Here is a 27,203-nt window from a genome sequence, read left to right as displayed (position 1 = left end):
TAAAAGACTATAAGGCAATGTAATCATTACTAAAGGCTGCTTAAATCCTCCTTAATCGGAGAACGCTAATTAAATCCTGCCATGTAATTGTTATTCAGAATCTTTTTAGAAATATGTTAGATAAAGTGTATTGTTCCTACGTAGGGGCATTTCGCTGAATAGAAAAAAATATCACTAACGTTCGAAACCCAATCTATCTTAAAATACTGGCAAAATGAACAGGGAAATTGAACATTCATTTTTATTTGCTATTTTTGGTAAATTCATATTTCTTCAGCTGAGATTTCTGTACTTTATGACAGACAGCTTTTCTATAAGGTTATTTCTGTGGTTAATAAAAAATATGTACCTGTCTATGGCATTAGACTAATTCTATCTGCAGAAACCTCCCAGTTTCTGTTTTTTTGAGGTGCTGGCATGAGTCAGATAGGGCAATGGAAAGGTAAGCAGGCTCACTTTACCCGCAAATATGTCAACATTCCTTGGCAATATCTAATAACACCCTGCACTCTGGTAACAATTCTAAATATTCTGGCTTCCGAGATAAAAAATATCTTCCTTTGAACCAGTTTGACATCTTAATTGGTGTAATAAAGGACTGTCATTTCACAGAAATTATCTTGTGACTCTTGAGACATCATTGTACAAAGCTGATGACACATTGCACAGTTTGTCAACAGTGACATGGCCTGGGTCTGACATTGTTGTGCAAATATGCCCTCTTTGTCATGTGGATGTGGATGTTACTGACAAAACTTATCTAACAGTTTTCACAAATCATTTTGCCTTTCAGCAAAAACGTTTTCGCAAGAATAGAGGACGTCACTTCCACATGGTTTGTCAAACTGAATAGGAAACGTTAGAAAGCTTTGCTAAGGTGAGGGCTTGGTTTGGTATATAGACACTGAAAAAAACAAAGGTTATAGAGACCTTACAGGTAGGCGAAAACATCAGTTAAAACACACATTTTTAACTGAAAAACATTGAAATTCACCAGTCATAGTTAACAGAAGTAACTATACGTTGAGCCCTGACATGCACAGTGTTGTCATCAACGGTGTCATTTCAGATGTCATCAGTGATTTTATCAATTATGTCAAAGAACGTCTTGAGTGATGTAATATGTGAAATCATAAGCAGTGCATGGCGAGGGTGAGAGTTATAGTTACTTCAGTTAACTATAATGAATTTCAGCGTTTTTTGGGTTGACTGATATCTTCACCTAACTATAACATCACTTTAACCTGTTTTAGATGAATTTCTGAGGTTTATTTTAATGTAAAGTATGATATTATTACCAGGCCTAACTATAACGTTACTTAACCTTCGTTTATTCCAGTGAATTTCTGAGGTTTTCTTTAACCTAAAGTAACAATATAAATGGGTGACATTTTAAGTATGAGAGACCTGCTGGCGTCTGGCTTTGTCAAGGGGTAAGAACACCATAATATAAAATACATACCTACTGGCTTTATCAGGGGGCCTGCACAACAACATATATAAAACAGACCTATTGGCTTTGTGAAAAATCATGATAATTTATCAATAACCAGCATGAGTCACAATCCAATGTATTCCTAAATGAACCACATATGGTAATGATCAATAATAATAACTGCCACAAAAATATTTGAAATAAACCATTTTTATTGGAAACAAAACCATGTGTTTGAGTCTTTCTTTGAAATCTTCAGGCCACATAATGCAGCCATAAGACCAACCACAAGGGTTCCTGCATTCCAAATGAAAAGCTTACAGCTCCAGCTTAAAAAGTATGTTAAGGTCTTTTGGGGTCATGCTTTCAATGAACCAGGAGACTTACAGTTTTTTAAACATTCCTGGGGGGCTGCTGTATATATAAATAGATCACACATTGGCAGTTGTCACTGAGCAGTTATAGTTTCCAATTGTGGTTTCCATAGGAAATAGATTTTTTTAGTTGTTGGCGCCATTTGAAGAATCGTAACAAACTTTCCCAAAAAAGTCTCATATACCTCAGCTCTTTTCGGGAAAACTTTGGGATGAACCATCAAGCGAGAGCCATGAAAAAGAGGGGATGGGGGACAAAACACGTTTTTCCCATGCAATTTTCCATTGAACAAAATTGAACAGCAATACCGCAAAAATGACTACACAAAATTACTTAAAAATTGGCAGAAAGCATATCTTTTGTGATTTGGTGCAAATCCATTCAGTTGTTTTTGAGAAATTAAAGTTAAAAATGTATGTATATGTTACACCGCAGTGGATCCACAGTTGTAAACATGAGAAGTGATTGCTTGCCACCACTTTTACAAACATATTGAGGCAGCCATTTTAGGACTCGGGAACTCCCTGTGCTTATAAAAAAAGAAAATATATAAAAAACATATAGGAGAGTAGGATAGGGTACCCTGCTCCCCTAGGCCTGGTGGGGCAGCCATAAAGGGTCTAACACCCTCCCCTACCCCAGGGCAAAAAGACATAAGTTTTTCTATGGGTATGGCAGATCTAGAGAGGATCTGCGGCAGCCGAGCGATAAAAAAAAAAACTTGTTGGGTCTTGCTCTTTTCAACAATGAGCCCCAGGTGGTGGGTCAGGGACCCCAGGGTCCAGAGGGACAGTGTGATGTTTGGGCTTTAGGGGTTTGCGGCTCCCCTCCCCTATCATCCTCAGGCCCTGGGGACCCCATCCCCAGGGCTTGAAGAATTATCAATGGGGAAGGAGGTGTGTGCCCCACTCCTCCCTGAGTCTCCTTCGGCCTGGAGGACATCATCCCCCAGGCCAGTAGGATTATCACAGTAGAGGGGGTGTGCCTCCCCCCCCTCCCTGAGCCCATATTATAAGGCTGGTACAAATATCAATGAGGAGGGGGCATGCAACGCCTCTTCCTGAGCCTCCTCAGGAGTCTCCATCCATTGGGACAATAACCTCCTCAGCACCGGGGACCCCATCCTAGGGCCTAATGACTGCTGAAGGGTCTTGGGGACCCCATTCCCTGGGATACTGCTGTTTCCTACCGGGGAGAGTGCATCCATTATCTACCTGCTCTCTACCAGGCAGGGGACACAACTTTTATCTCTCCTAGAGGGAGCATAGACAAAAGCTGCTCACGCCTGGGCAAGGGCAAAGTAACAACCAGCTCATACCAGTACCTAGGTCGAGTGCTGGCTGGAGAGCTTTCGGCTCCCCCCATAGCACCACAAATGATTTTGACAGTTGTAGATGCCCCGGGAGGACACCAACTTGGAAAAAAAATTGGCAGTTTCCACTGGCATTCTGTATGGGTGTTGGGTGGGGAGCTGGTAGGGGCCACAGGGGCACTGCGACACCCCCCTCAGCCCCCAACATACATTGTGAGTGGCTTAAAGAGAAACCAGGGCACCTACTATATGAAAATTGTCAGCTCCTTCCAAATCTTACAAAAGGTGCTGGCTGGGGAGCCGGCAGGGGCAACGAGGCCCTTGGAGCTTCCCATGGGGCTCCCAATATAGGCTGCACTGTGAGTGCTCTGAGTAGGCCCTGGGTCATCCATAAACGTTTTTAAAAGAATAATAAATAAGTGGCAGGAACCTGCCCATTTATTATTTACCGCTCCGTGCAGTGAGTGCCCCAAAATGTCCTAGGGCTTTTTTAAATTTTATTTGTTCTTCCTGGCGGTGCCCCTAGAAAGGAGTGCAAAAACAACAGGTGATGGACCGAATGTGGATCAATGTCACACACTCAACCCAGTCCAAAGATCTGGGCCCAAATCCATCGTTTTTTTGCACTCCACACCACCCCGGGTTAGACAATGGCGATATGCAAATCAGCTCTGACCCTGTGCCCCATGGGAACAGTCCAGTCCGAACTACAAAAGCCATGTCCTTCCCAGAACGGAATCAAGCATCCGAGGACCGGACCGGTTTCGAGGTAACACCTCTCATCAGCCCGGCTAGCTTGACTCCAGTGGTGTGGAGTGCCTGGGACCCACGTCTGGGCATCCCCAGCACACTTAGGGCGGAATTTGCAAAAACAACAGGTGATGGACCGAATGTGGATCAATGTCACACACTCAACCCAGTCCAAAGATCTGGGCCCAAATCCATCGTTTTTTTGCACTCCACACCACCCCGGGTTAGACAATGGCGATATGCAAATCAGCTCTGACCCTGTGCCCCATGGGAATAGTCCAGTCCGAACTACAAAAGCCATGTCCTTCCCAGAACGGAATCAAGCATCCGAGGACCGGACCGGTTTCGAGGTAACACCTCTCATCAGCCCGGCTAGCTTGACTCCAGTGGTGTGGAGTGCCTGTGACCCACGTCTGGGCATCCCCAGCGCACTTAGGGCGGAATTTGCAAAAACAACAGGTGATGGACCGAATGTGGATCAATGTCACACACTCAACCCAGTCCAAAGATCTGGGCCCAAATCCATCGTCCATTTCCCCTGCAAAAAAAAAGCTAAGTCATTAACTCCATGACCACAGGAGAGCTTACAATATTTGTTAAAGCACTCCACGCTGGAACATTTGATTATAGTAACTGGTGACTTTTTGACATAGACAATAGGTCTGCTTTATTTATATTGACGTGCTTACCTCTTTATAAAGCCAATAGGCGGGCATTTCATATTTTGAAATTCTGACCTTTTTACAAAGTTTGTGGGTCTGCCTTACTTAAAATGACACCCTTTATATTGTTATCACATAGTCAACTGTGCATGCCCGAAGGGTTGGGCACAGGGCTCTGCACCCAGCCCCACGCTGTGCACAGCCAAAGGCCAAGCGCAGCAGGGGTTGGATGCCAGTGGAAGGTTAGTGCCAGTGGATAGTTGGGCCCTGAGTCCAAATGTATGTCACTGTTGTGCCCTGCGAGTGTTGGGCACTTGCAAGGGGTTGGGCACAGGGCCACTGCATCCAATCCCGAGCTGTGCAAAGCCGAAGCCTGTGCAAAACAGGGAGTTTGGCATAGAGCCTAGCTGCAGGCCAGTACCTGTGCACAACACCATGCCGTGTACTGCAATGGTCACCTTACCTTTAAAGAAAACTGAAATTTACTGACAAAAACAAAGGTTCATGTGACATTGAAGTTAGAAATTGTAGTAATAATAAAAAGAAAAAAGACACTAAAAAAACAAAGGTTAAAGGGATGTTCTAGTTTGGTGAAAATGAAAAAATGTACAAAGCTACTGAAACTCAGCAGTTATAGTTATCGAAAGTAAGTATAACTCGTATCCTAAAGTAACTATAACTCGTGCCCTCACAATGCAATTAATTACTTCCAATATTACACCACTCATGACATGTTCTATAACATTATTGATAACATGATAGCAACATACTAAATGACATAATTGATGACAACACTGAGCATGGCGGGGTGCGAGTTATAGTTACTTCATTGAACAAGTTATAGTTACTTGAGATAACTATAACTGGTGAGTTTCAGTGGTTTTGTTTGTTTAAAAGGATGTCTTTTAACTGATGCTTTCACCTAATATAATGTCCTTTAATGCTTGTTTTTTTCAGTGAAAATAAATAAATAAATATATATATATATATATATATATATATATATATATATATATATATATATATATATATATATATATATTCCCACTGCAAGGAGGACGCACTCCGCAGCAGATGATTGTACAAATCAATTATTGCAAAACCGACATTAATCACCCCTTATTCAAAGGCTCTCATTGGATTCACAGAAAACAAGTGCCCTGCATGTTTTACAATTTTATGCACTTCCGGTGTGCCTCTCTGGTGAGTTAATTATTAAATGCCTGTCGAACTTGTAGTTCATTATCATTCTGATTCGAACCCTTAGCAGTTGGGGAGGCCTAACAGTAGAAGGGCTAAAAAACAAAGCATAGAAATTCACTGAAAAAAGCAAAACTTAAAGTAACGTTATGGTTAGGTGAAGTTTTCAATGACAACATTAACATTTTGAACTACAAAAAACACATAAATTCACCAGTCACAGTTAGCAGCACTAACTATAACTTGCACCCCCGCCATGCACTGCTAGTGACCTCACATATGACATCGCTCATGACATGTTCTATCACATCATGTATGACATCACTGATGACATCTCAAATTACATAATTGATGACATCACTGATGACATCATCCAAGGAGTGTGTTAGTTTGTTTTATAGTTTACATAGTGGCGGGTGAGTACGATATTACTTGTTTAACTAATTTTGTACAGCCTGGGTCCAGCTAATGGGTGTAAGTGTTTACAAAACATAAGTTCTCCTAATGCACCATAGGTGTGTAAAGGTATTGAGCATGTTATGAGTAACTCTGTGTGTAGGTGAAAGTTGACTTGCAATATTTATGTTCCACACAAATCTTTTGGTTCTTCAGAAAGGGTTTTCAACAGGAGTAATAGTCTATGCTGTAGATACTAACTTATGTAAGCAGCCCTTAGTCATTAGACAGAATTGTGTCAGCATGACAATTTCGACATAACATAGAAGACTGTGTGCACCAGGTACTAACCTATGTACATGGGTTTGTTTTGCTTGAGAAGATGGACTATTTGTAAGGTTTCACCACAGTATGAAGGCTGTAGGTAGAATGATTGCTTGCACCTTTAAACCTTACAATCTTTAACCTTGTGAACTTTAAGTGAATGCTGTCTCTTTGGGCACGTTTTGCTTAGAGTGAACACTGTTCTTAGTAGATACTTCTCATGAGGGTTTCACTATGTGCAAACAGTGGGGTACAGATTACACTCTCTCAATAAAAACTGTTTGCAGTACCCACTTTTCTACTCATATCCACTCAATTTCTAACTGTAAGTTCGGTGACTGTGCAGGGTTTGATACAGGTGAAGGCTGTCCATAGTAGGGCAATAGTTATGTATCAGAAGTTGGTTATCTGGAGGAACTTTGTTTTCTCTGAATAGTTATATTCATATTGAACACCTTGTGCAGTAGGGGTACCCTTTTATCTGTGGTTCATTGTTAATGTGAACTCGGCTACCCATGAAGTGTATGGTGTAGTGTCAATGTTGCACATAACTCATGCTTGCTTCACTTAAGGGAGTTGTATGTGTCATGGCATTAATGGTGTTTCATTTTATTCTGAGCTATGTTGTACTTTCTTTCAGACCTCTAATGACATATTCGTTTGTAGAGGAATGTGTACAACAGTAGCTTGGATGATGTCATCATTCAAGTCATCAGTAATGACATCTATTATGTAATTTGAGATGTCATCAGTGATGTCATAAATGATGTTATAGAACACATCATGAGTGATGTAATATGTGAGGCCATAAGCAGTGCCTGGCCGGGGCACCAGTATAACTCTGCTAAGTATAACTAGTGAGTTTTTTTTATTTTTTATTCAGATCTTTATGATGGCACTGACATATTCACCTAGCAATAACGTCACTTTATTTTTTGTGAACTTTAAGTGAATGCTGTCTCCTTGGGCACGTTTTGCGTAGAGTGAACACTGTTCTTAGTAGATACTTCTCATGAGGGTTTCACTATGTGCAAACAGTGGGGTACAGATTACACTCTCTCAATATAAAACTGTTTGCAGTACCCACTTTTCTACTCATATCCACTCAATTTCTAACTGTAGGTTCAGTGACTGTGCAGGGTTTGATACAGGTGAAGGCTGTCCATAGTAGGGCAATAGTTATGTATCAGAAGTTGGTTATCTGGAGGAACTTGGTTTTCTCTGAATAGTTATATACAGATTGAACACCATGTGCAGTAGGGGTACCCTTTTATCTGTGGTTCATTGTTAATGTGAACTCGGCTACCCATGAAGTGTATGGCGTAGTGTCAATGTTGCACATAACACATGCTTGCTTCACTTAAGGGAGTTGTATGAGTCATGGCATTAATGGTATTTCATTTTATTCTGAGCTATGTTGTACTTTCTTTCAGACCTCTAATGACATACTCGTTTGTAGAGTAATGTGTACACCAGTAGCTTGGATGATGTCATCATTCAAGTCATCAGTAATGACATCAATTATGTAATTTGAGATGTCATCAGTGAAGTCATAAATGATGTTATAGAACACATCATGAGTGATGTAATATGTGAGGCCATAAGCAGTGCCTGGCCGGGGCACCAGTATAACTCTGCTAAGTATAACTTGTGAGTTTTTTTTATTTTTTTATTCAGATCTTTATGTTGGCACTGACATATTCACCTAACAATAACGTCACTTTATTTTTTGTTTCTTTTTGGTGATTTTCTAAGGTTTTTTTAATGTAAAGTAAAATATAAAATCAATTCTTAACTATAATGTCATCATAATCTTTACTGTGGATTTTTAAGCTTTTTAAGTAAAGTATTATTTTATTACCATATGTAAAGCCAAACCCCTTTCCCCCATGGCCTTTGGTCATGGGTGGCGAGGGGTTGACTTAAAGGCCTGCAGCCAACCACCCTCAGCGGCAGCTAACACCATACCGCACATGGCTTTTAATCGTATGACTCTTGAGGTTGGCCACATACCACAGGGAGATTGCCCCATGCAGCGTACAGGGGCTTGCTCTAGCAGGGCTCAGGTCTTACAATGCTTGGGGACGTAGGGACACCTTTGGCCCTCTTCTCCACAGGTCAGGGGCAAGGGGTGCAGAGGTGTATTTATGCATCTGGTCTTTGTCACCAGGAGCGGTCGCGATAGAGGGGGCCTGCAAACAGAGGCTGCAGGTGGCATTGAGAAGTCCACCGCGGGAAAACACAAGGTGGGCTATGAGTCAGAAGGGTCTGGGGACCATGTTCACACTGTTAGCCCACTTCAGCTTGGGCTAGGTGGCTCAGGTGCAGTTTTGCTTCCCGGCATCAGGTTCTCGCGGTCTTGGAGCCTCACAGCTCAGTCTTTGTTACCTATAAGGTGCAGGGGAAGAGCTGCGCTGCTCCACTGGAGTTCTAGGTTCCTGGGTGAAGTGCTTGCAGGTCTCCCAGCTTTGGAGATATAGCATCTGCAGGACAAGTCATCATTTGGTGCAATTGTCAAAGACAGCAGGCAGGCCGGCAGGATTGGTGCCAAGTAAATTGCCGGGTCTTCTGTTCTTGCTCTTTGTGACTCTTCACATCTGTCTTCTTCTTTTAGGTTGGCAGGATCTGATTTACTGGGCCAGGGGCTCCCCTAAATACTGAGTTTAGAGGACTTAGGGAAGTGTAAGGTAGTAGCCAATGGGCTACCTACCCCTAAGGTCACTACTCCATTCTATCTGACCACTTCCTGTTGGAAGTGATCATAACCCTGTCCCAGAGTTCCTAAGTTTGCTATCACCACGATGGCTCACTCTGAAAAGTCATGCCCACTGCAGGGTAGGCTACCTTAGGGGTGGTACTATCCTGGGGGTGGGTACTCCCACCTGAATACCTAGTTTTCACGCGTATCCAGGTGCCAAAGTGCTCTGGTTAATGGGGGTTGGCTTCCCCTCCTGTGAGGGGACCCAGGCTTGCATTTCAAAGGCAGTCGCTTCTTTGAAGCTCCCTTGACTTGGGATGCTAATCAGCAGGTCATCCTGTGGGACAGGATGTGAACACCCTCTTCCCGAGCAGGCTTTGTTTCTGACCTCCAGAGAGCAAAGGCCAGCAACTTTAAGATGCGCTCTGGCAATAAATCCAACAGTGGAATCAGTGTGGGTGTATTAATACAAGATGTTTGATTTCAAGTATTCCTGTTTTCATTGAAGCCATCATGTAGCTGGGGAACTCGTTTTCACCAGTGTCCAGCTCATGCTTTTAAAATGGCTTCCCTGATGACTTGTGCTGGCAGTTATAGAACTGACCAGCACAGGGACATATCTGTTCATGCAGATATGTCCTCACATGCAATATAATTAGGGGTGGGCGGAAATTGCGAAATTGCCTTTCGCAAAATATCCAAAAAGGCAATAAATCTCTGCAAGCACGTGGAATATCGCGTGCTCGTGGAGATTTCAGGGGCGGGGCTTCTTTCTTTGTGAGTTCACAAGACACTTCCAAATGTAATCCATGCCCTCTCTTTTCCATGAAGGAAGCCCTTTTAATTATTGAAAAATCTTCTTTGCATGACTTTGGAAGTGTCCTCCCAGTGTGTTCTTGTGGTTTGAGAGTCTGCCATTTATTGCAGTCTTATCCTACCTGTGTTTGGGACTCATGTGTAACATGCACCCGTCACTTTCTCTTGTAACACACTGTTTCTACCTCTTAAATGTGTTTGTTTTGATACCTGCACAAGTGCCACCAGTGCCTACGTAACGTTTGTTCTTGTGCTTGAGTGTCCTCCATATATTACAGTATTTTACCTCTATGTTAATTTTGTACGCTTTTCTAACCTGCACACGTCACTTTTTCCTCCTGCAATGCACTGTTTGCTACCTTTTGTATTTTGTTGGCTCACGATTGTCACTTTTGTAATGCACCGTTTGCTACCTCTTGTATTTTGTTGGCTCACGATTGTCACTTTTGTAATGCACCGTTTGCTACCTCTTGTATTTTGTTGTTTCACGATTGTCACTTTTATAATGCACCGTTTGCTACCTCTTGTATTTTGTTGGCTCACGATTGTCATTTTTGCGTCATTTAATGTAACGTTTGCTTTTGTATTTTGCTCTCTTGTAATGTTCTCATGCATCAGTTCTGTTCCTATTGTGAAGCGCTCTGACACCTTCGGGTAAAGTCCGCGCTATATAAAAACGCATAAATAAATAAATAAATAATTGTGAAAGTCAAGGATGCAGAGGCCTCCATCAAGCATCACAGGTACTTTTCGACAGTAGATACGGGGAGAAAGCACCCCTGCCCAGCGCCGTGGTCCCTTGAGTGAGCTGTCGATCATAGTGGGTCAGGGCGGGAAAACGGTGCACACCACTAGTGTGTGCGGCGGGGCCAAAGGGCGGGGGTCTTCTAGGCGAGTTCACATGCCTCTTGTGTGTATAAAACGTCAGAGACCGATCAGAGCAGAAGATGAGGAGAAAGAAGCTCCTGGTCACAGGAACTGCAGGCGGATTGCACTTGTGAAAGTCAAGGATGCAGAGGCCTCCATTAAGCATCACAGGTACTTTTCGACGGTAGATACGGGTAGAAAGCACACCTGCCCAGCGCCGGGGTCCCTTGAGTGAGCTGTCCATCATAGTGGGTCAGGGCGGGAAAACGGTGCACACCACTAGTGTGTTTGGTGTGGCCAAACGGAGGGGCTTCTATGCGAGTTCACATGCCTCTTGTGTGTATAAACGGTCAGAGACCAATCATAGCAGGAGATGAGGAGAAAGAAGCTCATGGTCACAGGAACTGCACGGGGATTGCACTTGTGAAAGTCAAGGATGCAGAGGCCTCCATCAAGCATCACAGCTACTGCCAGATGCTTCCGTTCTGCCGCAGATCGCGGATGTTTTGACATTTTCGCGTTCCGTGCGGAATGCGAAAATGCTGAAATTGTGCACGTTCCACAAGCGGAACAGAATTTGCTGTCCATCCTTAAATATAATGCACCCTGCCTTAGAGCTGTATGACATGCTTTAGGGGTGACTCAGCTTTTATAGGTTTACCTCTCAAGATGGAAGCTGTGGAGGCTGGCATTGATTGCCTCCCCCTTTGCCTCTGCTGTCTGGAGGAGAGAGACCTTCTACATGCAGTGTGATGCTGCAGCAAACTGAGACCATTCTGGTGGAGTGTGAAGGCCTGCCTGGGCTCTGTCCTGGGCTGGACAATCCCCTTGGACACTAAACTCCCCCTCCTACACAAAGGGGCGGCTCCTACTAAATGACATCGCCCCAAATGCTGCAAGCACAACAGGCAAACACTGATAAATGAAAATGGCATAATAACTCCATTTTATTTTGCCACCAGCTCGTGCTGTGTACAGCATGAGCGTGAGGCAGGGGGACAGGGCTGAATCCTGCTATTGCAGGATTACTGCTGCCCCTTTCAGTACACATGTCGTGTTGGCCGCCTGGCTACCTACGGCAAGCCTGTCATGCGCACTATACACCCAGCAATCCCAAGGCTGTTTTACAGCCCAGGGATTGCTGGCACGTGCCCCCAGCCTCAAACTGAGCACTGGGTTAGCCTGCTCCCACCAATCCTGGAGCTGGTCTCATGCTAGGAGCAGCTCCAGGATTGGGCCAGAGTCGTGTTCCCGAGAGTGTCGCACCGGGCGGGAGTATCATTGAGGTGAGTTGGGTGCAAGGCACCACCCCATATTACGATATTCTTCGAAACATCAGTTAAGTGGGTGTTGTATTAAAAGCGGATTCCCCTGAATAAAAAAAACCACAATTGTTTAATTCAGAGGAATCTGCTTTTAATAACACATACGTAGCTGGCGCTGCAAAGAAATTCACACAAATAGCTGATCACTTTTGCGAACATGCGCCGCCGAACAAAAGTTGATTCATATACACACTTCTTTCACTTTCACACAGTGCGCTGCATTGGTTTTATGCTGTCGCACAGCATAAAACCAATGCAGCGCGCTGTGTGAAAATCAAAGAATTGTGTATGTCGAATTCTGTTAGCAAAACTGATCACAGTGATCAACGATTTGTCGTATGCCGCAAACGCTGCCAGAGTCAAAAGTGGCTGCATAATGTGGAAATCTGATGTACACCACTTCTAACCACAGATGCGGACTAGAGTAAGCCCGTACAATGTACACACATTAAAGCGGCCTCCGAGTCCAAAAGACCTTACGTTTCCTGAAAGATGCAGTGTTCAGTAAATAATGCACACACGTTATCTGCTCATTCAAGATCCTTTTTTTAATGTAAACAGCACACTGTGCTGTGATTGCATCTGCCACAGTAGCATTAATGAGAGTAAACAAGGGAGTAGGCGATAACTTTTGAAATGAGTGGTGCGCGTGTCACACCGAGACATCTGTTTCCTATTATCACGCACGCCTCTGTGCACGATAATTGCAAACAGATGTCGGGCCTGCAGGTAACTGACACCAATAGGCCATGGTCGGAGCAATGCGCCCGCCTTTTGCCAATTGCGTGCTGTCTTTGGTAAAAAGACGCACACCATGGCCAATAGTGTGGGCCAAAACAAAACGCACACACACAAGTGTGTGTGCCTCTTAGGTTAGTTTTCGGAAGCCCCTACATGAAGTCTTCGCCAGAACAGTGCATGCACGCTGTTACAGGCTCGACGTAAAAAGGGATAAGTGAAGGTACAGACAGAGATGTGATTTTCAGAATACTAAATATATATATACTGTGGTTTCTCATTAAACTGAATAAATCTTTCGCCTTTAACAAAATACACACTATATGCCCCACCAGATCCCATGTTCTTCTATCTACAGTGTTATACCAGGCAAGGATGTAAGTGAAATGTGAGGATCCATATACATACGCCGGAGTCACAAAACAGTATGGTTACATGCGCATGGACCCTTTGCAGATATTTATTGCTACACTATTGGTCTACCATGAAGCAATCGGTCACCAACCTTACCATTTTTTGTGCTGAAGTTCAAAGTGCCTGAATATGTTGGCATCATGTTTTGCTGACACTGTTTTTTACCACTCGTTCCTCATTTAGAGGTGAACAGTATGGGGTAATCTGCCGAAATTGTCAGATGCCCCCAGCACCCTTCTCCTCCCAGTTCTCCCGGGTCATTTAAAGGTGAGTGAGACCCTGTGTTCCAGTACAAATCTCTTTACAGAAGCCCCCTCCAGCTAATGACATCGGAAGGCCCACCTGATGTTATCATTATTCGAATTAAAGAGGGGGAAATAGAATTTTGCATGAACTTAATTTATTTAGAAGCCTTTTAACAAGGACAAAATGTTAAGCATTGCCTATGTCTGCTTGAGGCCAGACCAAATTGTTTTACATTGCAGCCCAGCAGCAGTAGCAGGTGCTACAGTAATCTACCCTACACTGCTGCTTGCAACAATTTTGGAATGTTTTGCAATCCCTGCAATTTAATTGATCATGCTCCCGATCTTTTAAAGGTACTTACGCTTTTCTTTTCTCCTGTTTTCAACAAAGTGGATGTTGTTCCTATTAGAAACGCGATTCTGAAGTTTCATTCTTAATTTAACACTTGTCATACACATTTCTTTATCCACCTTCATGTTGTTGGTGTCAGGCCCTGTGATATATATCTTAGATTCATTGATTCAGAACCCCTCTTTAAGAAACAACTGAAAACCTGGGTCTTTGCAGCCCCTCATTCCTTGTGCTTCTCTCTTATATAGGGACCTTGCCCTGGTTCATTTATGCTGTTCCCGCCATGAACTTCGTTTTCATTGCCGCACAGCGCCAGGAGGCTGCATCCGGAGCGCCAGATGAGCTTCACAAATACTAGATTAAATTCAATTTAATATGATCCCTCAAGAGGTCATGCAATCACACCTCTTGTTGGTTCATGGACACATCATAAGAGAGGTCATTTCCTGTGACAATATCTATGGTGGGTTGTTCTAAGAGTGGGCAGTGTCTCTTTCGCTGCCTAATCATTGGGTGAAATGAAGGCACCACAACTTGTCCCCGCCTTTAAGGAATCTTCTTCAGCACATGGAATTGTAATAAAGTTACTTTTCGTCAAATTGCAGCACTGATTTGTGGTTCTAGTGACACATTATTAGAAAAAGAAGTACACACATGACCTCAGAGTGCAACGAATACCTATAGATTATTTAGAAACAAATGTGGCACATGGCAAAGAATGCAACACTTTACCCCATCTAACTCATCCTCCACAGAACTGGCGCTCAGGTTAGCTTTGAGCACACATCAGTTAACGGTAAGGGCTGCATAATGAGGTCCCCCGTAACTTTTGATCCTGGCCCCAAGAAATTTAACTTGACCCGTGAATTACAATGACACCCTTAAAACAGTTGAAATCGCCAACTGATATTTTGAAGGAATGTGGAGAATTTCTGGGGGATCATTCTTGTAACTCAGGGGTACTCATAGTACGGCCCGCGGGCCGCTGGCGGCCCGGCAAGCCTTCTCTGGCGGCCCGCGGACCTTTCAGACATCTACCCGAGTTTTTTTTGTTTTTTTTAAAAAGGCTGTCTGCAACCAGAGCTGACTCAGGGACTCTACTGCCTGTGGGGGCCGGGCGATTGCCGCCGTAGTCAGAGTGGGGCTGCAGGGGCGCTGTGAGGTGAAAATAGCCTCATTAACATGTTAATGGTCACCATTAACATGTTAATGAGGCTATTTTCACCTCTCAGCGCCCCTGCAGCCCCACTCTGACTACGGCGGCAATCGCCCGGCCCCCACAGGCAGCAGAGTCAGCTCTGGTTGCAGACAGCCTTTTAAAAAAAAAAAAAAAATGAAGGAGACAGAGGGAGGGAGGGAGGGAGGGAGGGAGGGAAAGCGAGGGAGGGAATAGTGCTACATGGGCCTAATTTGTGCCGGAGCTTTCCGTGAGCACCGGCACTTATTTTTCAGTGCCGGTACTACAGCTTTATTCATGCTTTCAGGCCATCCTCAGATAGAATGTAACAGATAGTCCTAACGAACCAACCAACCATATCCCACGTTTATCAAAACACTTCCAGGAAAACATATTTTGCGCAATGCGTTTTAAAGGCTTGCACATTCATGCACGAAACAAAGAATACAATACCCCCTTGGTTCAGGCACTACAACATCACACGAAACGTCACTTAAGGAGTTACGGCCGCCTTTGAATTACAGATCACGCCCGAGTCACGTGCCTGTGATTAGCGCAATATCCGGCTCCTGCATAGCGCACAGACTCCCGGCTGAACAAAGGTAGGAAGTGCGCTTCGGTGCTCATTGTGGCTTGTAGCAATTATAAGATCTGCTGCATGACTTCCAATATGCATGCCCTGGAAAGGCATTTCCCCTGAGCACGGGTTCACAGTTTTATACGCAGGAGCCCCTTTGAGCAATGCTAGCAGGAAACTTGGTGTGTGTGTGTGTGTGTCAATCTACACTACTACAGACTACCTTCCATCTGGAAACAGACAGAAGTGGGCCCGTATTTTGGTCCATGGTTTGTGGCCCTACAGGTCACACTCACTCTCACTTAGTTTTGGAAATTCCTGCAGGCCCTGCACCGATCGCCTGCCTCTCAGCAGCCTTTCCCTCCCTGGCGGATTACGTGACTCAGGCAGCCTCGCCAGATAGAGCTGTAATATTCACCTGCCTTCCATGTGGGGGCCAAGGGGACACACAATTGCACTGAGGAAGGCAATTTCAGCACCTGGAGAGCAGCACAGCTCCTCTCAGACCCTCGGAGAGTCACGCAGATTGACCCCTCCCTTCTCGGGCCAGGTCCTTTGAAAATGATACGAAGGTCCGGGTCCAGGTCGACGGATTTACAGCAGTGCTACAGTGCTCAAAGAGAGTGTCTTCTTGGCTGTCTACTCCCAAACACCGTTAAACCACCAGCATAAGGGACACACTGGAACTGACACTTGTAAGTATGTATAGCAGCAGTACCTCAATTGCTGTTAATTTATTTTGGCATTTGGCCTCGTGCAAAATGTACATGTAAGCAGAGCAGTTTTGATGTACTGATGCTTTGCGTTCCATGGCAGTATGTTATAGTAGCAGTGGGCTGCATCAATATCTGGTGTATTGTAATTTGGGATTACCGTTTCCACATTTCGGGCGGGAGCCAGCCAAAATAAAGCACTTTTTGGCTTTAAAAATCAGGAGTCTCCCTTCTTAATCGGGAGACGGAGACAGAGGGAGGGAGAGCTAGAGAGAGGGAAAGAGAGGGAGAGGGAAAGTGAGGGAGGGAAAGGGAGCGAGGGAGGGATGGAGAGGGAGGGAGGGAAAGGGAGGCAGACGGAGACAGAGGGAGGCAGGGAGACAGAGGGAGGCAGGGAGACAGAGAGAGGGAGGGAGACAGAGAGAGGGAGGGAAAGAGAGGGAGAGGGAAAGTGAGGGAGGGAGAGCGAGGGAGAGCGAGAGGGAGGGGAAGGGATGGGGAGGGAGGGAGGGAGAATGAGGGAGAGCAAGGGATGGAAAGCGAGGGAGGGAGGGAAGGGGAGGCAGACGGAGGGAGGGAGACAGAGGGAGGGTGGGAGGGAGGGAGACAGTGGGAGGGAGGGAGACAGAGAGGGGGAGGGAGACAGAGAGGGAGACAGAGGGAGTGAGGGAGACAGAGGGAGTGAGGGAGACAGAGAGAGGAAGGGAGACAGAGAGGGAGGGAGAAAGTGAGAGAGTCAGAGTGAGTCAGATAGAGGGAGAGATGGAGAGAGATGGAGAGAGAGAGAGTCAGAGGGAGACAGAGTCAGAGGGAGACAGAGTCAGAGGGAGACAGAGAGAGGGAGAGGGAGAGAGAAAGGGGGAGGGAGAGGGAGAGGGGGAGAGTGAGAGGGAGAGGGAGAGGGGGAGAGTGAGAGGGAGAGAGAGGGAGGGAGACAGAGAGAGTGAGTAAGACTGAGTGAGAGAGTCAGAGTGAGTGAGACAGAGGGAGAGATGGAGAGAGAGAGAGATGGAGAGAGAGAGAGAGTCAGAGGGAGACAGAGAGTCAGAGAGAGGGAGAGGGCGAGGGAGAGGGAGGGAGAGAGGGTGAGAGAGGGAGGGGGAGAGAGGGAGAGGGAGAGAGATGTGTGTCTATGCCGGGTTTGGTGGCTCAGTGGACGAAGGAGTCCGCTGCAGGGACCTATGATCAACATTATGGTCACAGTTTTTTTGTTACTTTAGCCCCGCCCCTTTTCCACTGACCCCGCCCCCACCGGTGCGGCCCTCGGACACAAACCACACTGTAAATTTGGCCCCCGAGAGAAAGTTTGTGAGTACCCATGTTGTAACTACTGATCTCCCCAGAAATTCTTCATTTCAAAGGAAACCTTTATGGTTCCACTTGTTAACCCCAGTAACTCAGCCCCCCACCCCCGGCCCCTTCCCCAAAGAGTTACCGATTCCTCCAGTATCAGTAACTCTGATAGGAGCAATGATCAGGGATAATAACTGTGATTTCATGGTGAGGCCCTAACAAATATTATGAGCTTCAGAGGCTCCAAGCACATCTTACAGCTCATCTACAGCCATATCAAACATGCAACAGTTGCAGCTGTAATGCAATTCTGCTCGAGAAAAACAAATGAAAGTGAACAACAAACTGGTCTACTTTCTCATTCCGTCTCTGAGTTACGAGAAGTCTTCCAGCGATCAACTGATTAGTGATTTAACACCAGTCATTATCACGTCCCAGACTTGGGTTGTTGCACTGTGCCACACCTGCAGGCTTCCACAATAAAGCCTCTGTTCCCAGGTGTTTGTTATGGATGGTTGCCCAGTTGTCTTACTGTCTCAATAAAAGAGGGCTATGAGACTTGGCTCGCGAGGAACGTTTCGGTGAGCTCCTGTAGACAGAGCCCTTCCCTGCCGGGCTGCAGCAGGGCATGACACCATGTTATCGTGTATTGGATTACATGATGTAACACAATGCTCGAGAAACACAAATAAGAAAAGACTTTCATCAAGGTTGGGCAAGTGCTTGTGAGTCAGACAATGGAAAGGTACTGGGCCATTTATTTTTATCTTTGGCTCTCAATCAGTCACCTTGGTGGTGGTGAGAAGCAGGCTGTCTTGTTTTGTTTTATGAAATAATTACCTGTGGTTAGGGAGCGGTTCAGATATTTACAACATCAACTGATTGCTCTATAATGACAGTCTTATGGGTTTCATTTCAAGTGCAGGTAGCAGACATCTATTTTTAAGTCCTGGCACATGTCCTCAGGTATAGTTATATCCCATTTGAATGGTAAGGCTGCCAAATGTACCCTTTTTTCCTGGTAACACCCTAGCGTTAAGCAATTTCTCCTGTTCCGACTTCCATTTTCCCCACCCACTGCAGAGAAATCACCCTTGGGCCACAGCTGGACATTAATATTCTGTTGGCTAACCTACTAAAATGACCTCATACATGCACTGCACACAAGATCACATGGCGTCATTTGCAAAAAACAGCCGCCACGGTTCAAGACAAATAATACTAAAAGCACCTGTAGACAAGGCCAAACAAGCTGTACCAGGCATTGGGCATTTCCCTGGGAGGCTGGAAGTGTGGGGTCCGGTTTTGTTAGGGGGACAGTTATTTAGTAGTTCAGCAGTTTTAAAAGCACTGCAAAGTTCCTTGTATATTCAGCAGTTTTCAGGAAACAATAAAGTGTCAAGATAACTCTGGTGATTAATGTACCTGCTGGAGAGAGTTGGGAGGGTTGTTAAGTGTCAGTTTTGATTCATCTGAGGTAGCGCAGAGGGTTAATATGCCTGCTGCAAACAAAGTGTACCATTCATATAAAGAACAATATTTTATGTGCATAGCTCAGTGTGTTACTGTTATGTCACCATGATTTTTTTCTTACTGTGCAGTTCATAAGTAGCAACCGTAATCTAGCACACTGAGGTATGAACTGCCATCAAAGAGCTGCGTGCAAGGTGCATGGTAGCGGGGCGGGCGGGGGAATGTTGACAGATGACAGAATTGGGCAAATTATATAATGAAATAACTCCTATTCCGTCGTCTGTCAACATCCCCCCTGCAGCGCTCCACCCCACCCCACCGTCCTTACCTGTTCCGGTCACTGCTTCATGGTACAGGTTTGAAAGTTATGTTTTTCCATGCTTTTATTATCCTGATGTTGCTAAAAAGGTTTTTTTTGGGTAGATATAAATTCTTATAATTAAAGTCAACCCTAACCACTGTGTTATGTTCTGAGTCCTGAGTTTGTGCTTCTCCAGACCAAGCACTCATAAAACTAAAACGTGCCTAGCAGTATGGATGGAATGTGAATCCTACACGTTGTGGTCCCCTTTGTCTTCTGTAACATTTTCTATATACTGATTTGCACACGTAGGATTCATTGTCTCTATATGTGTGTGTGTGTGATGTAAAGTGCTCAGACGCCCATCACTGGTATGAAAAGTGCTATAAAACAAAATACATGTGAGAGAGGGGGTCTGGAGAGAGGTGAGGCACTGTTGGAGGGTGATAGTGAAGAAATCATTGAAGAGCCCCAACAAAGATTGTTGTATCCTGGTGCACAGTAAGGTCATCATTTACGATGCTTTAAAAGCTGATACAATTGAATATATAATGACAGATGTGTTGTAGAATACACAATTTTTTCCCAAATTTTCTTGGTGGGAGAAGCACGCCAAAGCCCACTTTGGAGTGGTCAGGCTTGCTGCACTCGCTATGCTTTGTACAGGGACTGGTCTGACAAAATGTGCAAGGGCTGCTTTGAGTTCCTAGTCTGGCCCTGCCTGTAGATACTGTTTTTGTTTAGATACTGTTTTTGTTTTCAAACTGGAGGTAAATGAAGGGAAGAGTATTCAAGAGAGCCATAAAAGTAAATAATAAAGATACTAACAGGAAAATGACATTATTGCTAAATACGTTTTGAAGAATGTTTTCTGGAGCGTTATCAACCAAGCTGTTTACTATTGGTTCACAGCTAGACAAAAGGCCTCTGGATGTATAACAAATCTAGGAATCAATCAAAGGTAAAGATTCACCCAGACATTAAAAATTATTCAAAGTGCTGTGTACAAGATCACTTGAATGATAATATTTTACATTGAAAGTTTATTTAAGAAATTATTCTAAATAGCCTAGGGCCATACGTACAACACCCAAAAAAAATTTCAATGTACTAGACACATTTTGTGAGTCAAAATGCATTTCCGATGCACAAAGTAGGTTTAGTGACCCAGCAAAATGCAATTGGGATGCCGCATAGAAGGGGTTTTCTGCCTAATTGTGAATTGGTATGGTATGAGCTAATGGGTGTAAACTATGTACTAGTTAACAACACCTCAAATTCGGTGATAACTGGTTTGCTAAGTTGAAGGGCCTCCTGCACACTAATTGATCTTTGAGTATCATGACAGGCAAATTTGGTAGACTACTGCCCCCTTCCTCCTATGTCTTCCCAAGCTACAAGCAATTCTTTAGGTTTTGCCTGTACATCGCTTGCGCTGTGCTTGCGAAATCTCTTGTGAAGAAAACAAAATCTTAAAAGGGGATTAAAGCCACCCATTACTTACCTTTACTTATCGTTGGTTAGCTCCCACTTCATTCTTGTTTCCTTGCGTCCTATTGGTCAACACCTCCTCCTTGCCTCTGACTCCCGAGCTACAGTCTTCACTCCTGTCATGGAGCACTGCCCAAGTACTGCTCCTTTGGCCAGTGTCCTCCCATTGGCCCATGCTCCTTCAGGTACTCTTTGTTTTTTTACTTTTCGGCACCCCCTTTCTTTTAAACCCACTCACCCTGCCACCTTTCTTTCCCTCCCTCCTCTCTCTTGTTGCTTTTTTTTATTGCAGTTTTATATAGCGCAAATTCGACCCTAAGGTATTGGAGCACCATTTAGATTACACAAAGACGGATTTATTTTTAGTTTTTAGGCACAGGGAGATTAAGGTATTTGCCCAGAATCAAAGATTGTTGAGCCAGCTCAGGAAAGTAGCGCAAGGCAGGCAAGTGCTGTGCCATGTCCCGCACCGCACCCGTGGGAGACGCGCCTTTCCCCAGTCTAGGTCCGGGGCATACTCAAGATGACTTTTCAGGGGACAGCAGTGGCCTCTTTCTTGCTGAATTCGCAGTGCTTTTAACTCTCTGTATTCCTTTATCTCACTTCTCAGCACAGTATTAGGTAGTCTGCCCTTTTTCCAGTCTAGCTGCTGCATGGGGGGTAGTTGCTGCAAGGACAAGTGTTGTGGTTTAGAGATAGTTCAGTCCAGCTGCTTCAAGTCCCTCTCCATCTTCGCAAACATGTCCTATACTGAGAAAAGCATAACCAACTTCATGTGTATGCAACATTGCCATTACAGAATATCACTATAGACACCTATGGAGCATTTTAAACCTATGGCTCTTAATTAGTACTTGTATATATGTATGCACCATGTGCCATTTCATCTAAAGGTCACTTTGGTGCTTGGACACCAACAGTTCAGCAAGTTACCTGCCGCGCTGCCCTGCATTACAGGGAAAGGGCAGGAATGCACCGTATTCAGGGGTGGCTCCTCCACAATGGCGGAGGAGCGTCTCCCCAGTGGTCAGAGCCAGCAATTAAAAAGTATAACGATATTTCATTATATTTTTATTTTTAAGCAGCTGGCTCAGCCAGCGTGTGCAGGGAGGACTGGGGCATGAGAGGGGGAGAGGAGTGCTATGTGCACTCGCTAAGTGAGCATGTGAGTTTGGCCGGCCGTCTCAGGCATACCAAAACACACACGCACACTTAGGTTTCTCTAACCAGGATGCATTGAACAGCCAGGCTGGAGAAACCCCACCAACTCCCTGACCTGAGAAGAGCATCTTTCCAGCCAGCTCAGCCCAATTCCTGTGCTGCTGTCTTTGCAGAAGAGCAGCGCGGGGATTGGATAGGGAGTCTGTGATATGGTCCCAGTGTCTACTGGGACCAGGAAGAACCAGCAAGGAGGCATGAAGTGGGAGGCGGTCAGCAGCAAGTAAGTTCTACTTTTTATATATTATTAAACTCCCTCCCCCTGTGCTCCCTCTCTCACGCCCCCTATGCCCCCTGCCCCACCACTGTATTTATGTTGCAGCCACCACTGACTGTATTAATCCAATATGGCACATTCCTGTCCTTTCTCCCTGCGCTGGTTCAGTTTCTGCTGTCTAGTGCCAACATAGGCACCCTTGCACCAGGGTTCAAGTATACCAGTGTTGTAGGCAGGATGTTTTTAGTGCAGGAAGGGAAACTTTCCTGCGTAAAAACAATCCATAGAGATGTTTTCCTTTTTCTATGTGTACTGCAGAAAACAGCACACATAGAAAGAAGACAAAACGGGGAGAAATAAAGATATTTCTCCTCGTTACACCTGACCTGGGGAGGCGTATCTTTTTGGAGCATTCTCAGGTTGACCAGGTTTGGTAAATGCGTCAAATGCCATGGGATTTGCATGGTAACACCCACTACAACTCCCATGGGATACCTCCCTTGTACAGAGTAATGCAACAGAGCAATTTGCGCTGCATTGGATTACTCCATATTTTTTAAGCCATTCAAAGTCACACAAAGTGGCTTTGTGTTACTTCATAAATATGACATTGGATTTACGTCATGCATGTGCCACGTTGCTTGGGTCAAGCCTGACGCAAAGCTCCCATAAAGATGCCTCTCAGTAACTTAGTTTCTGTACCACACTTTAGCCAAAAACCTGGTTTGTGATTTCTCAAATGATAATGTTGGTCTGGATTTGTTTGGAATTGATAGCACACTATCTTGAGAAGAATTTTACTCCTTAAGAGCAGTGTGGGGTGGTGGACCTGGGGAATGAGGACTAACAGATGGAGGACAGTCATAGATGAGAGGTGATAAAGAAAGGTGGGGTAGAAAGAAAAGCTAGGAGGAACCATAGGCATGGATAGAGGAGACAGAGGGATAGCAAAAAAAGGGGGAAACAAGATGGACAGGGAAGAAAGGAGGGGAATAGACAAAGGCACAAGTGATGAGGGGGCAGCGTACAACATGCTGATACCCAGTGGTCTCGGGAAAAAAACAGGCAGCGCAACATTTGAGTGAGAAATGATCATCAATGACTGCTACAATGTGTGGTTAGCTAGAACATGTGCTTCAGATCCACCACCAGGTAAAACAGCTGCCCCTGAATCTTGCTAAGTTTCTCCATCACATGTTTCTTCTCATCCTGCCATGTCTTCTTAAATTTCCTCTGGATACACAACTCCACCTATCTGCTATTCTTCTCATTGGTGAGGTATTTCCACACACCCTGCAGCTCGGCATCACAGAGGTATCAAGGTAGTGACGGGGCAGACTCAATAGTTTACCATGATTGTAGGAGAGTAGGATCTGCTTCTTATAGTTACCCCCACTTTTTGCTGATGTATCACTGTTTTCGACTTAGACTGACTGGGATCCTGATATCCAGGACCCCAGTCTATCTGCTTTCTCCTCTAAATTGATTGCATGTGCTCTAGGTATACTCCAGTTTGGATACTGGGGTACCCTTATAAGTCCCTAGTATATGGTACATTTTGTACCCAGGGCATAGGTACCCTAGATGCTTCCCAGGGGCTGTAGCATGTATTGTGCCACCCCTGAGAGACCATTCAAAATGACACCACAGGTCTGCTACTGCAGCCTGTGTAAGGTGGTGCATGCACCCCTTACTTAGATATAGGTTACCTATATCAATTCTAAATCACTGCACCTATTAACCTATCGGTCAACCTTATGGCAGGCCTTATCAATCCTGAAGGCACAGTGCTGGGTTTTATTTGAGAGGGAGCCCCTGCATGAGCAGAGCCCCTCTGCATCCTTCGGAACCTATTTTCCGGGGTTGTCTGTGATGCAGCCAACCATATATATTTAAGTGCATTATAACCTCGCGGTAAAAGCTAACTTTAAAATGGCTGCTTAGAAATATGTTGTATTTGGTGTCAAACACTTTGGAATCATACCTCCCTGCCAGTAACTGGCGGGGGGTATGATTCTACCCTTATAGAAGGACTTATTTGAAACACCGGAAGACCCGGTACCAGCTTTCTCGACCTGGGCATCACAAAATGTATGCTGCCAGCCACAGACACGAGTCTGCCCTCCTGCTGCTGAGCCAAGCTCGAGCAGAGGAAGGCCTGACAATAGGTTTCCTGTCACAGGGATGTGTGACCACCTCCCAGACAGGCTTTAGTGTATTGTGCACTCTGAGATTGCCAGAAAGTCTCCACTGGGGTGCATTTGGTGCCCTTTGCATAGTCCAGCTCAAACCAGGTGCAGGAGCCATTTGCTCCTGCTCTGGCGCAAAACTGGACAAAGGACATGGGTGTAGCCACACCTCTGTCCTGACCCTCCCATAGGTGGGTCCCCAAAGTATGTCCAACCCCTTCCTTGAATATAAAGTAGGAACCCTGACTACAGGAGATTAGATTTTACCTGGACTAAACTCTGCAAGCAGATACAACGTACTTCGACGGTCTACACTTCTCTGGATGACAGAAGAATCTCCCTTGTAGTAAAGAAGTTACTCCCCTGCAGCAGCAGGCACCTTAACGCATCTGACCGGTTTGCATCTCCCAAGCTCCTGAGGACTCCGAAGATTTCTGCAACACAGGAGGTGGGTTCCTGAGCATCACTGAAGTTGATCTGCTCTCTAAGCAATCCTGAGACCAGTATTCCTCGTGGGGACCGTGCAACCTAAACCGCTGTCCACCGTGTACTTTTGAAGCAGCATATGCTTTTTAGCAATCCCTGAGGGTGTGCTTTGGGCTACGTGTAGTCCTAACCCCGAGCAATATTTCCACTGAAGATTTCCGGCCTACCCTCCATGAGTGTTCCGTGGGCTGGTATTTTGTGATTCAGCTTGAGGTCCCTTCGTGATCTCGTCTGTTGGCCTGTGGCTCCCTGTGAAGGTAACTTTGAATTTCCTTGGGATTCCCTGATTGCACCCGATGTACCCTGACTCTCCAGGTGGTCCTCACCGTAACCTGTTTCCTCTGCCTGCGTGGGTTGCCGTTGCCAAGGCTTGTTGGTGTTCAATCCGGACACTAACCCCTCCCCACAGCACTCAACATCCTTTGTGGGACAGCTCACCTCCAGACTGTGGTCATCGCCGACGTCTCCTGGTCCCCGTGGCTGCAGAGTCAAGCATCCTTTCTTCTCACCTGAAGCACCCGACATCAGTGGGCATTCGTCTACCGAGCCACTGGTAACCCTGAAGTGATCCAGACTCTGTCCCCTGTGCTTTCAGGTTCTTCTCACCTAGGATCCAGGCTTGGATTCCACCGGACACTTTTCATTTTTCCGGCAGCAGCACTTCTTTGCATCACGCCATTGAAAACAATTAAGTTTTCCGACACCATTTGACCCCTATGCACCCGGCTTCTCTGGGATAGGTAACAAGGGACTGCGGTACTCTCAAGGGTGCTGGCCTTAGAAACTTCTATGTTCCAAAGGGTTTGCTTGAAGTCCTCTCCGAAGTGTACTTAAACTGTAATTTCCCAACCGCGACTTTCCCATAGACTTGTATGGAGCTGGCGTCTGTGTTCTCACACTGCACCCGTCCTCCGTGGGTTCCCTGAATCACTCCTTTGGGTGGTTCCTTAGGGTCTCAACGATTCTACATGGTGTGAAAAATGAATACAATCTTGGTGAACATTATCTGCGCCATCTTGCCCCCTTTTCGGGCCCATTCGTGCGCGTAAGCGGCAGCCACTTTGAATGCCATGGCCTCCCTACCCCTCGCTGATAGCTAGCGCGTCTCTCTCTCTCTCTTAACCTCACAAGCATTCCCCCGCACACTGACAACCCCCGCTCTCTCATGTCTTGGGTCATAAACCCCTCTCCAGCACAGCTTCACCTCTGAATCCCATCCTGTTCCCAGCGCGACACCTCCCCTCATTCCTTTCATGGCCTCAAACCCTTTTGATGCAAACCCCCTTTTTCTGTATCCCCGTTTGTCTTCCCTGTTCCCAGGCCGCCACCTGGCTCTGCGGATACTGTTTATTACCCCGTACAGTAGGAAGCCTCCCCTCCCCACCAAAAGACCCCCGAACCGATCAAAGCCCCCACCCCATGAGATCCGATCAACCCCATGCATTCCGTGAATCGGCGGAATGCCCTGCTGTGCGACAACCACCACCTGTTGTGACCGGGGTGGGGAATCCGACTGTAAATGTATGTGGGAACGGGTCTGAAGGGGAGATTCCTAGGATGTTTTTCTAGAACTAAAGTATTGCGAGAATGTGTTATGTGTAATAAAGGTCGTAAACTCCAGTATAAGAGGCCAGGCCTCAGAGATGTGGTTAGAGCACCTCGTGACGATACTTGCTGTCTGAATTGATGTGTTCTCCTCCGGAGAGAATAAAATCCTCGTTTCCCGCCTTCCAGTCTCCAGCGCCTGCTTCTTCATTAATTAATATCGGTGGGTCATAGAGGCGATACCGCCGGGCAACATAAAAGGGTTTTTGGTTACCGGTTGTCTTTGGAACCCTTTTTAACAATTGGCGTCCCAAACGTGGGGCCCATCAGCGACTCGTGGATCCAGTGGGAGAGGTCCCGACGACAGAGTGAACGACTGCAACGATCGGAAGGTACCCTGTCCGATAGACCCTCGTCTGACAGCCGATCATCCGAACTTCACTGGTTCCGAACAGACCTCTCTCGAGTGATCTGCGGTCCTGACTGGGAACCATCAGGAGTGCCACGAGAAGTACGAAGAGAAGAGGACGATCGGGCGCTGGATTCGGAAGACGAGAAACTGTCCATGCGGTCCGGGTAAGGTCGTGTAAACACGACGAATTGCGAAAGTGATA

This window comes from Lissotriton vulgaris, chromosome 6 (genome assembly GCF_964263255.1).
Source record: "Lissotriton vulgaris chromosome 6, aLisVul1.2, whole genome shotgun sequence".
Classification (NCBI taxonomy): Eukaryota; Metazoa; Chordata; class Amphibia; order Caudata; family Salamandridae; genus Lissotriton; species Lissotriton vulgaris.
This window is presented reverse-complemented; position numbering follows the sequence as displayed.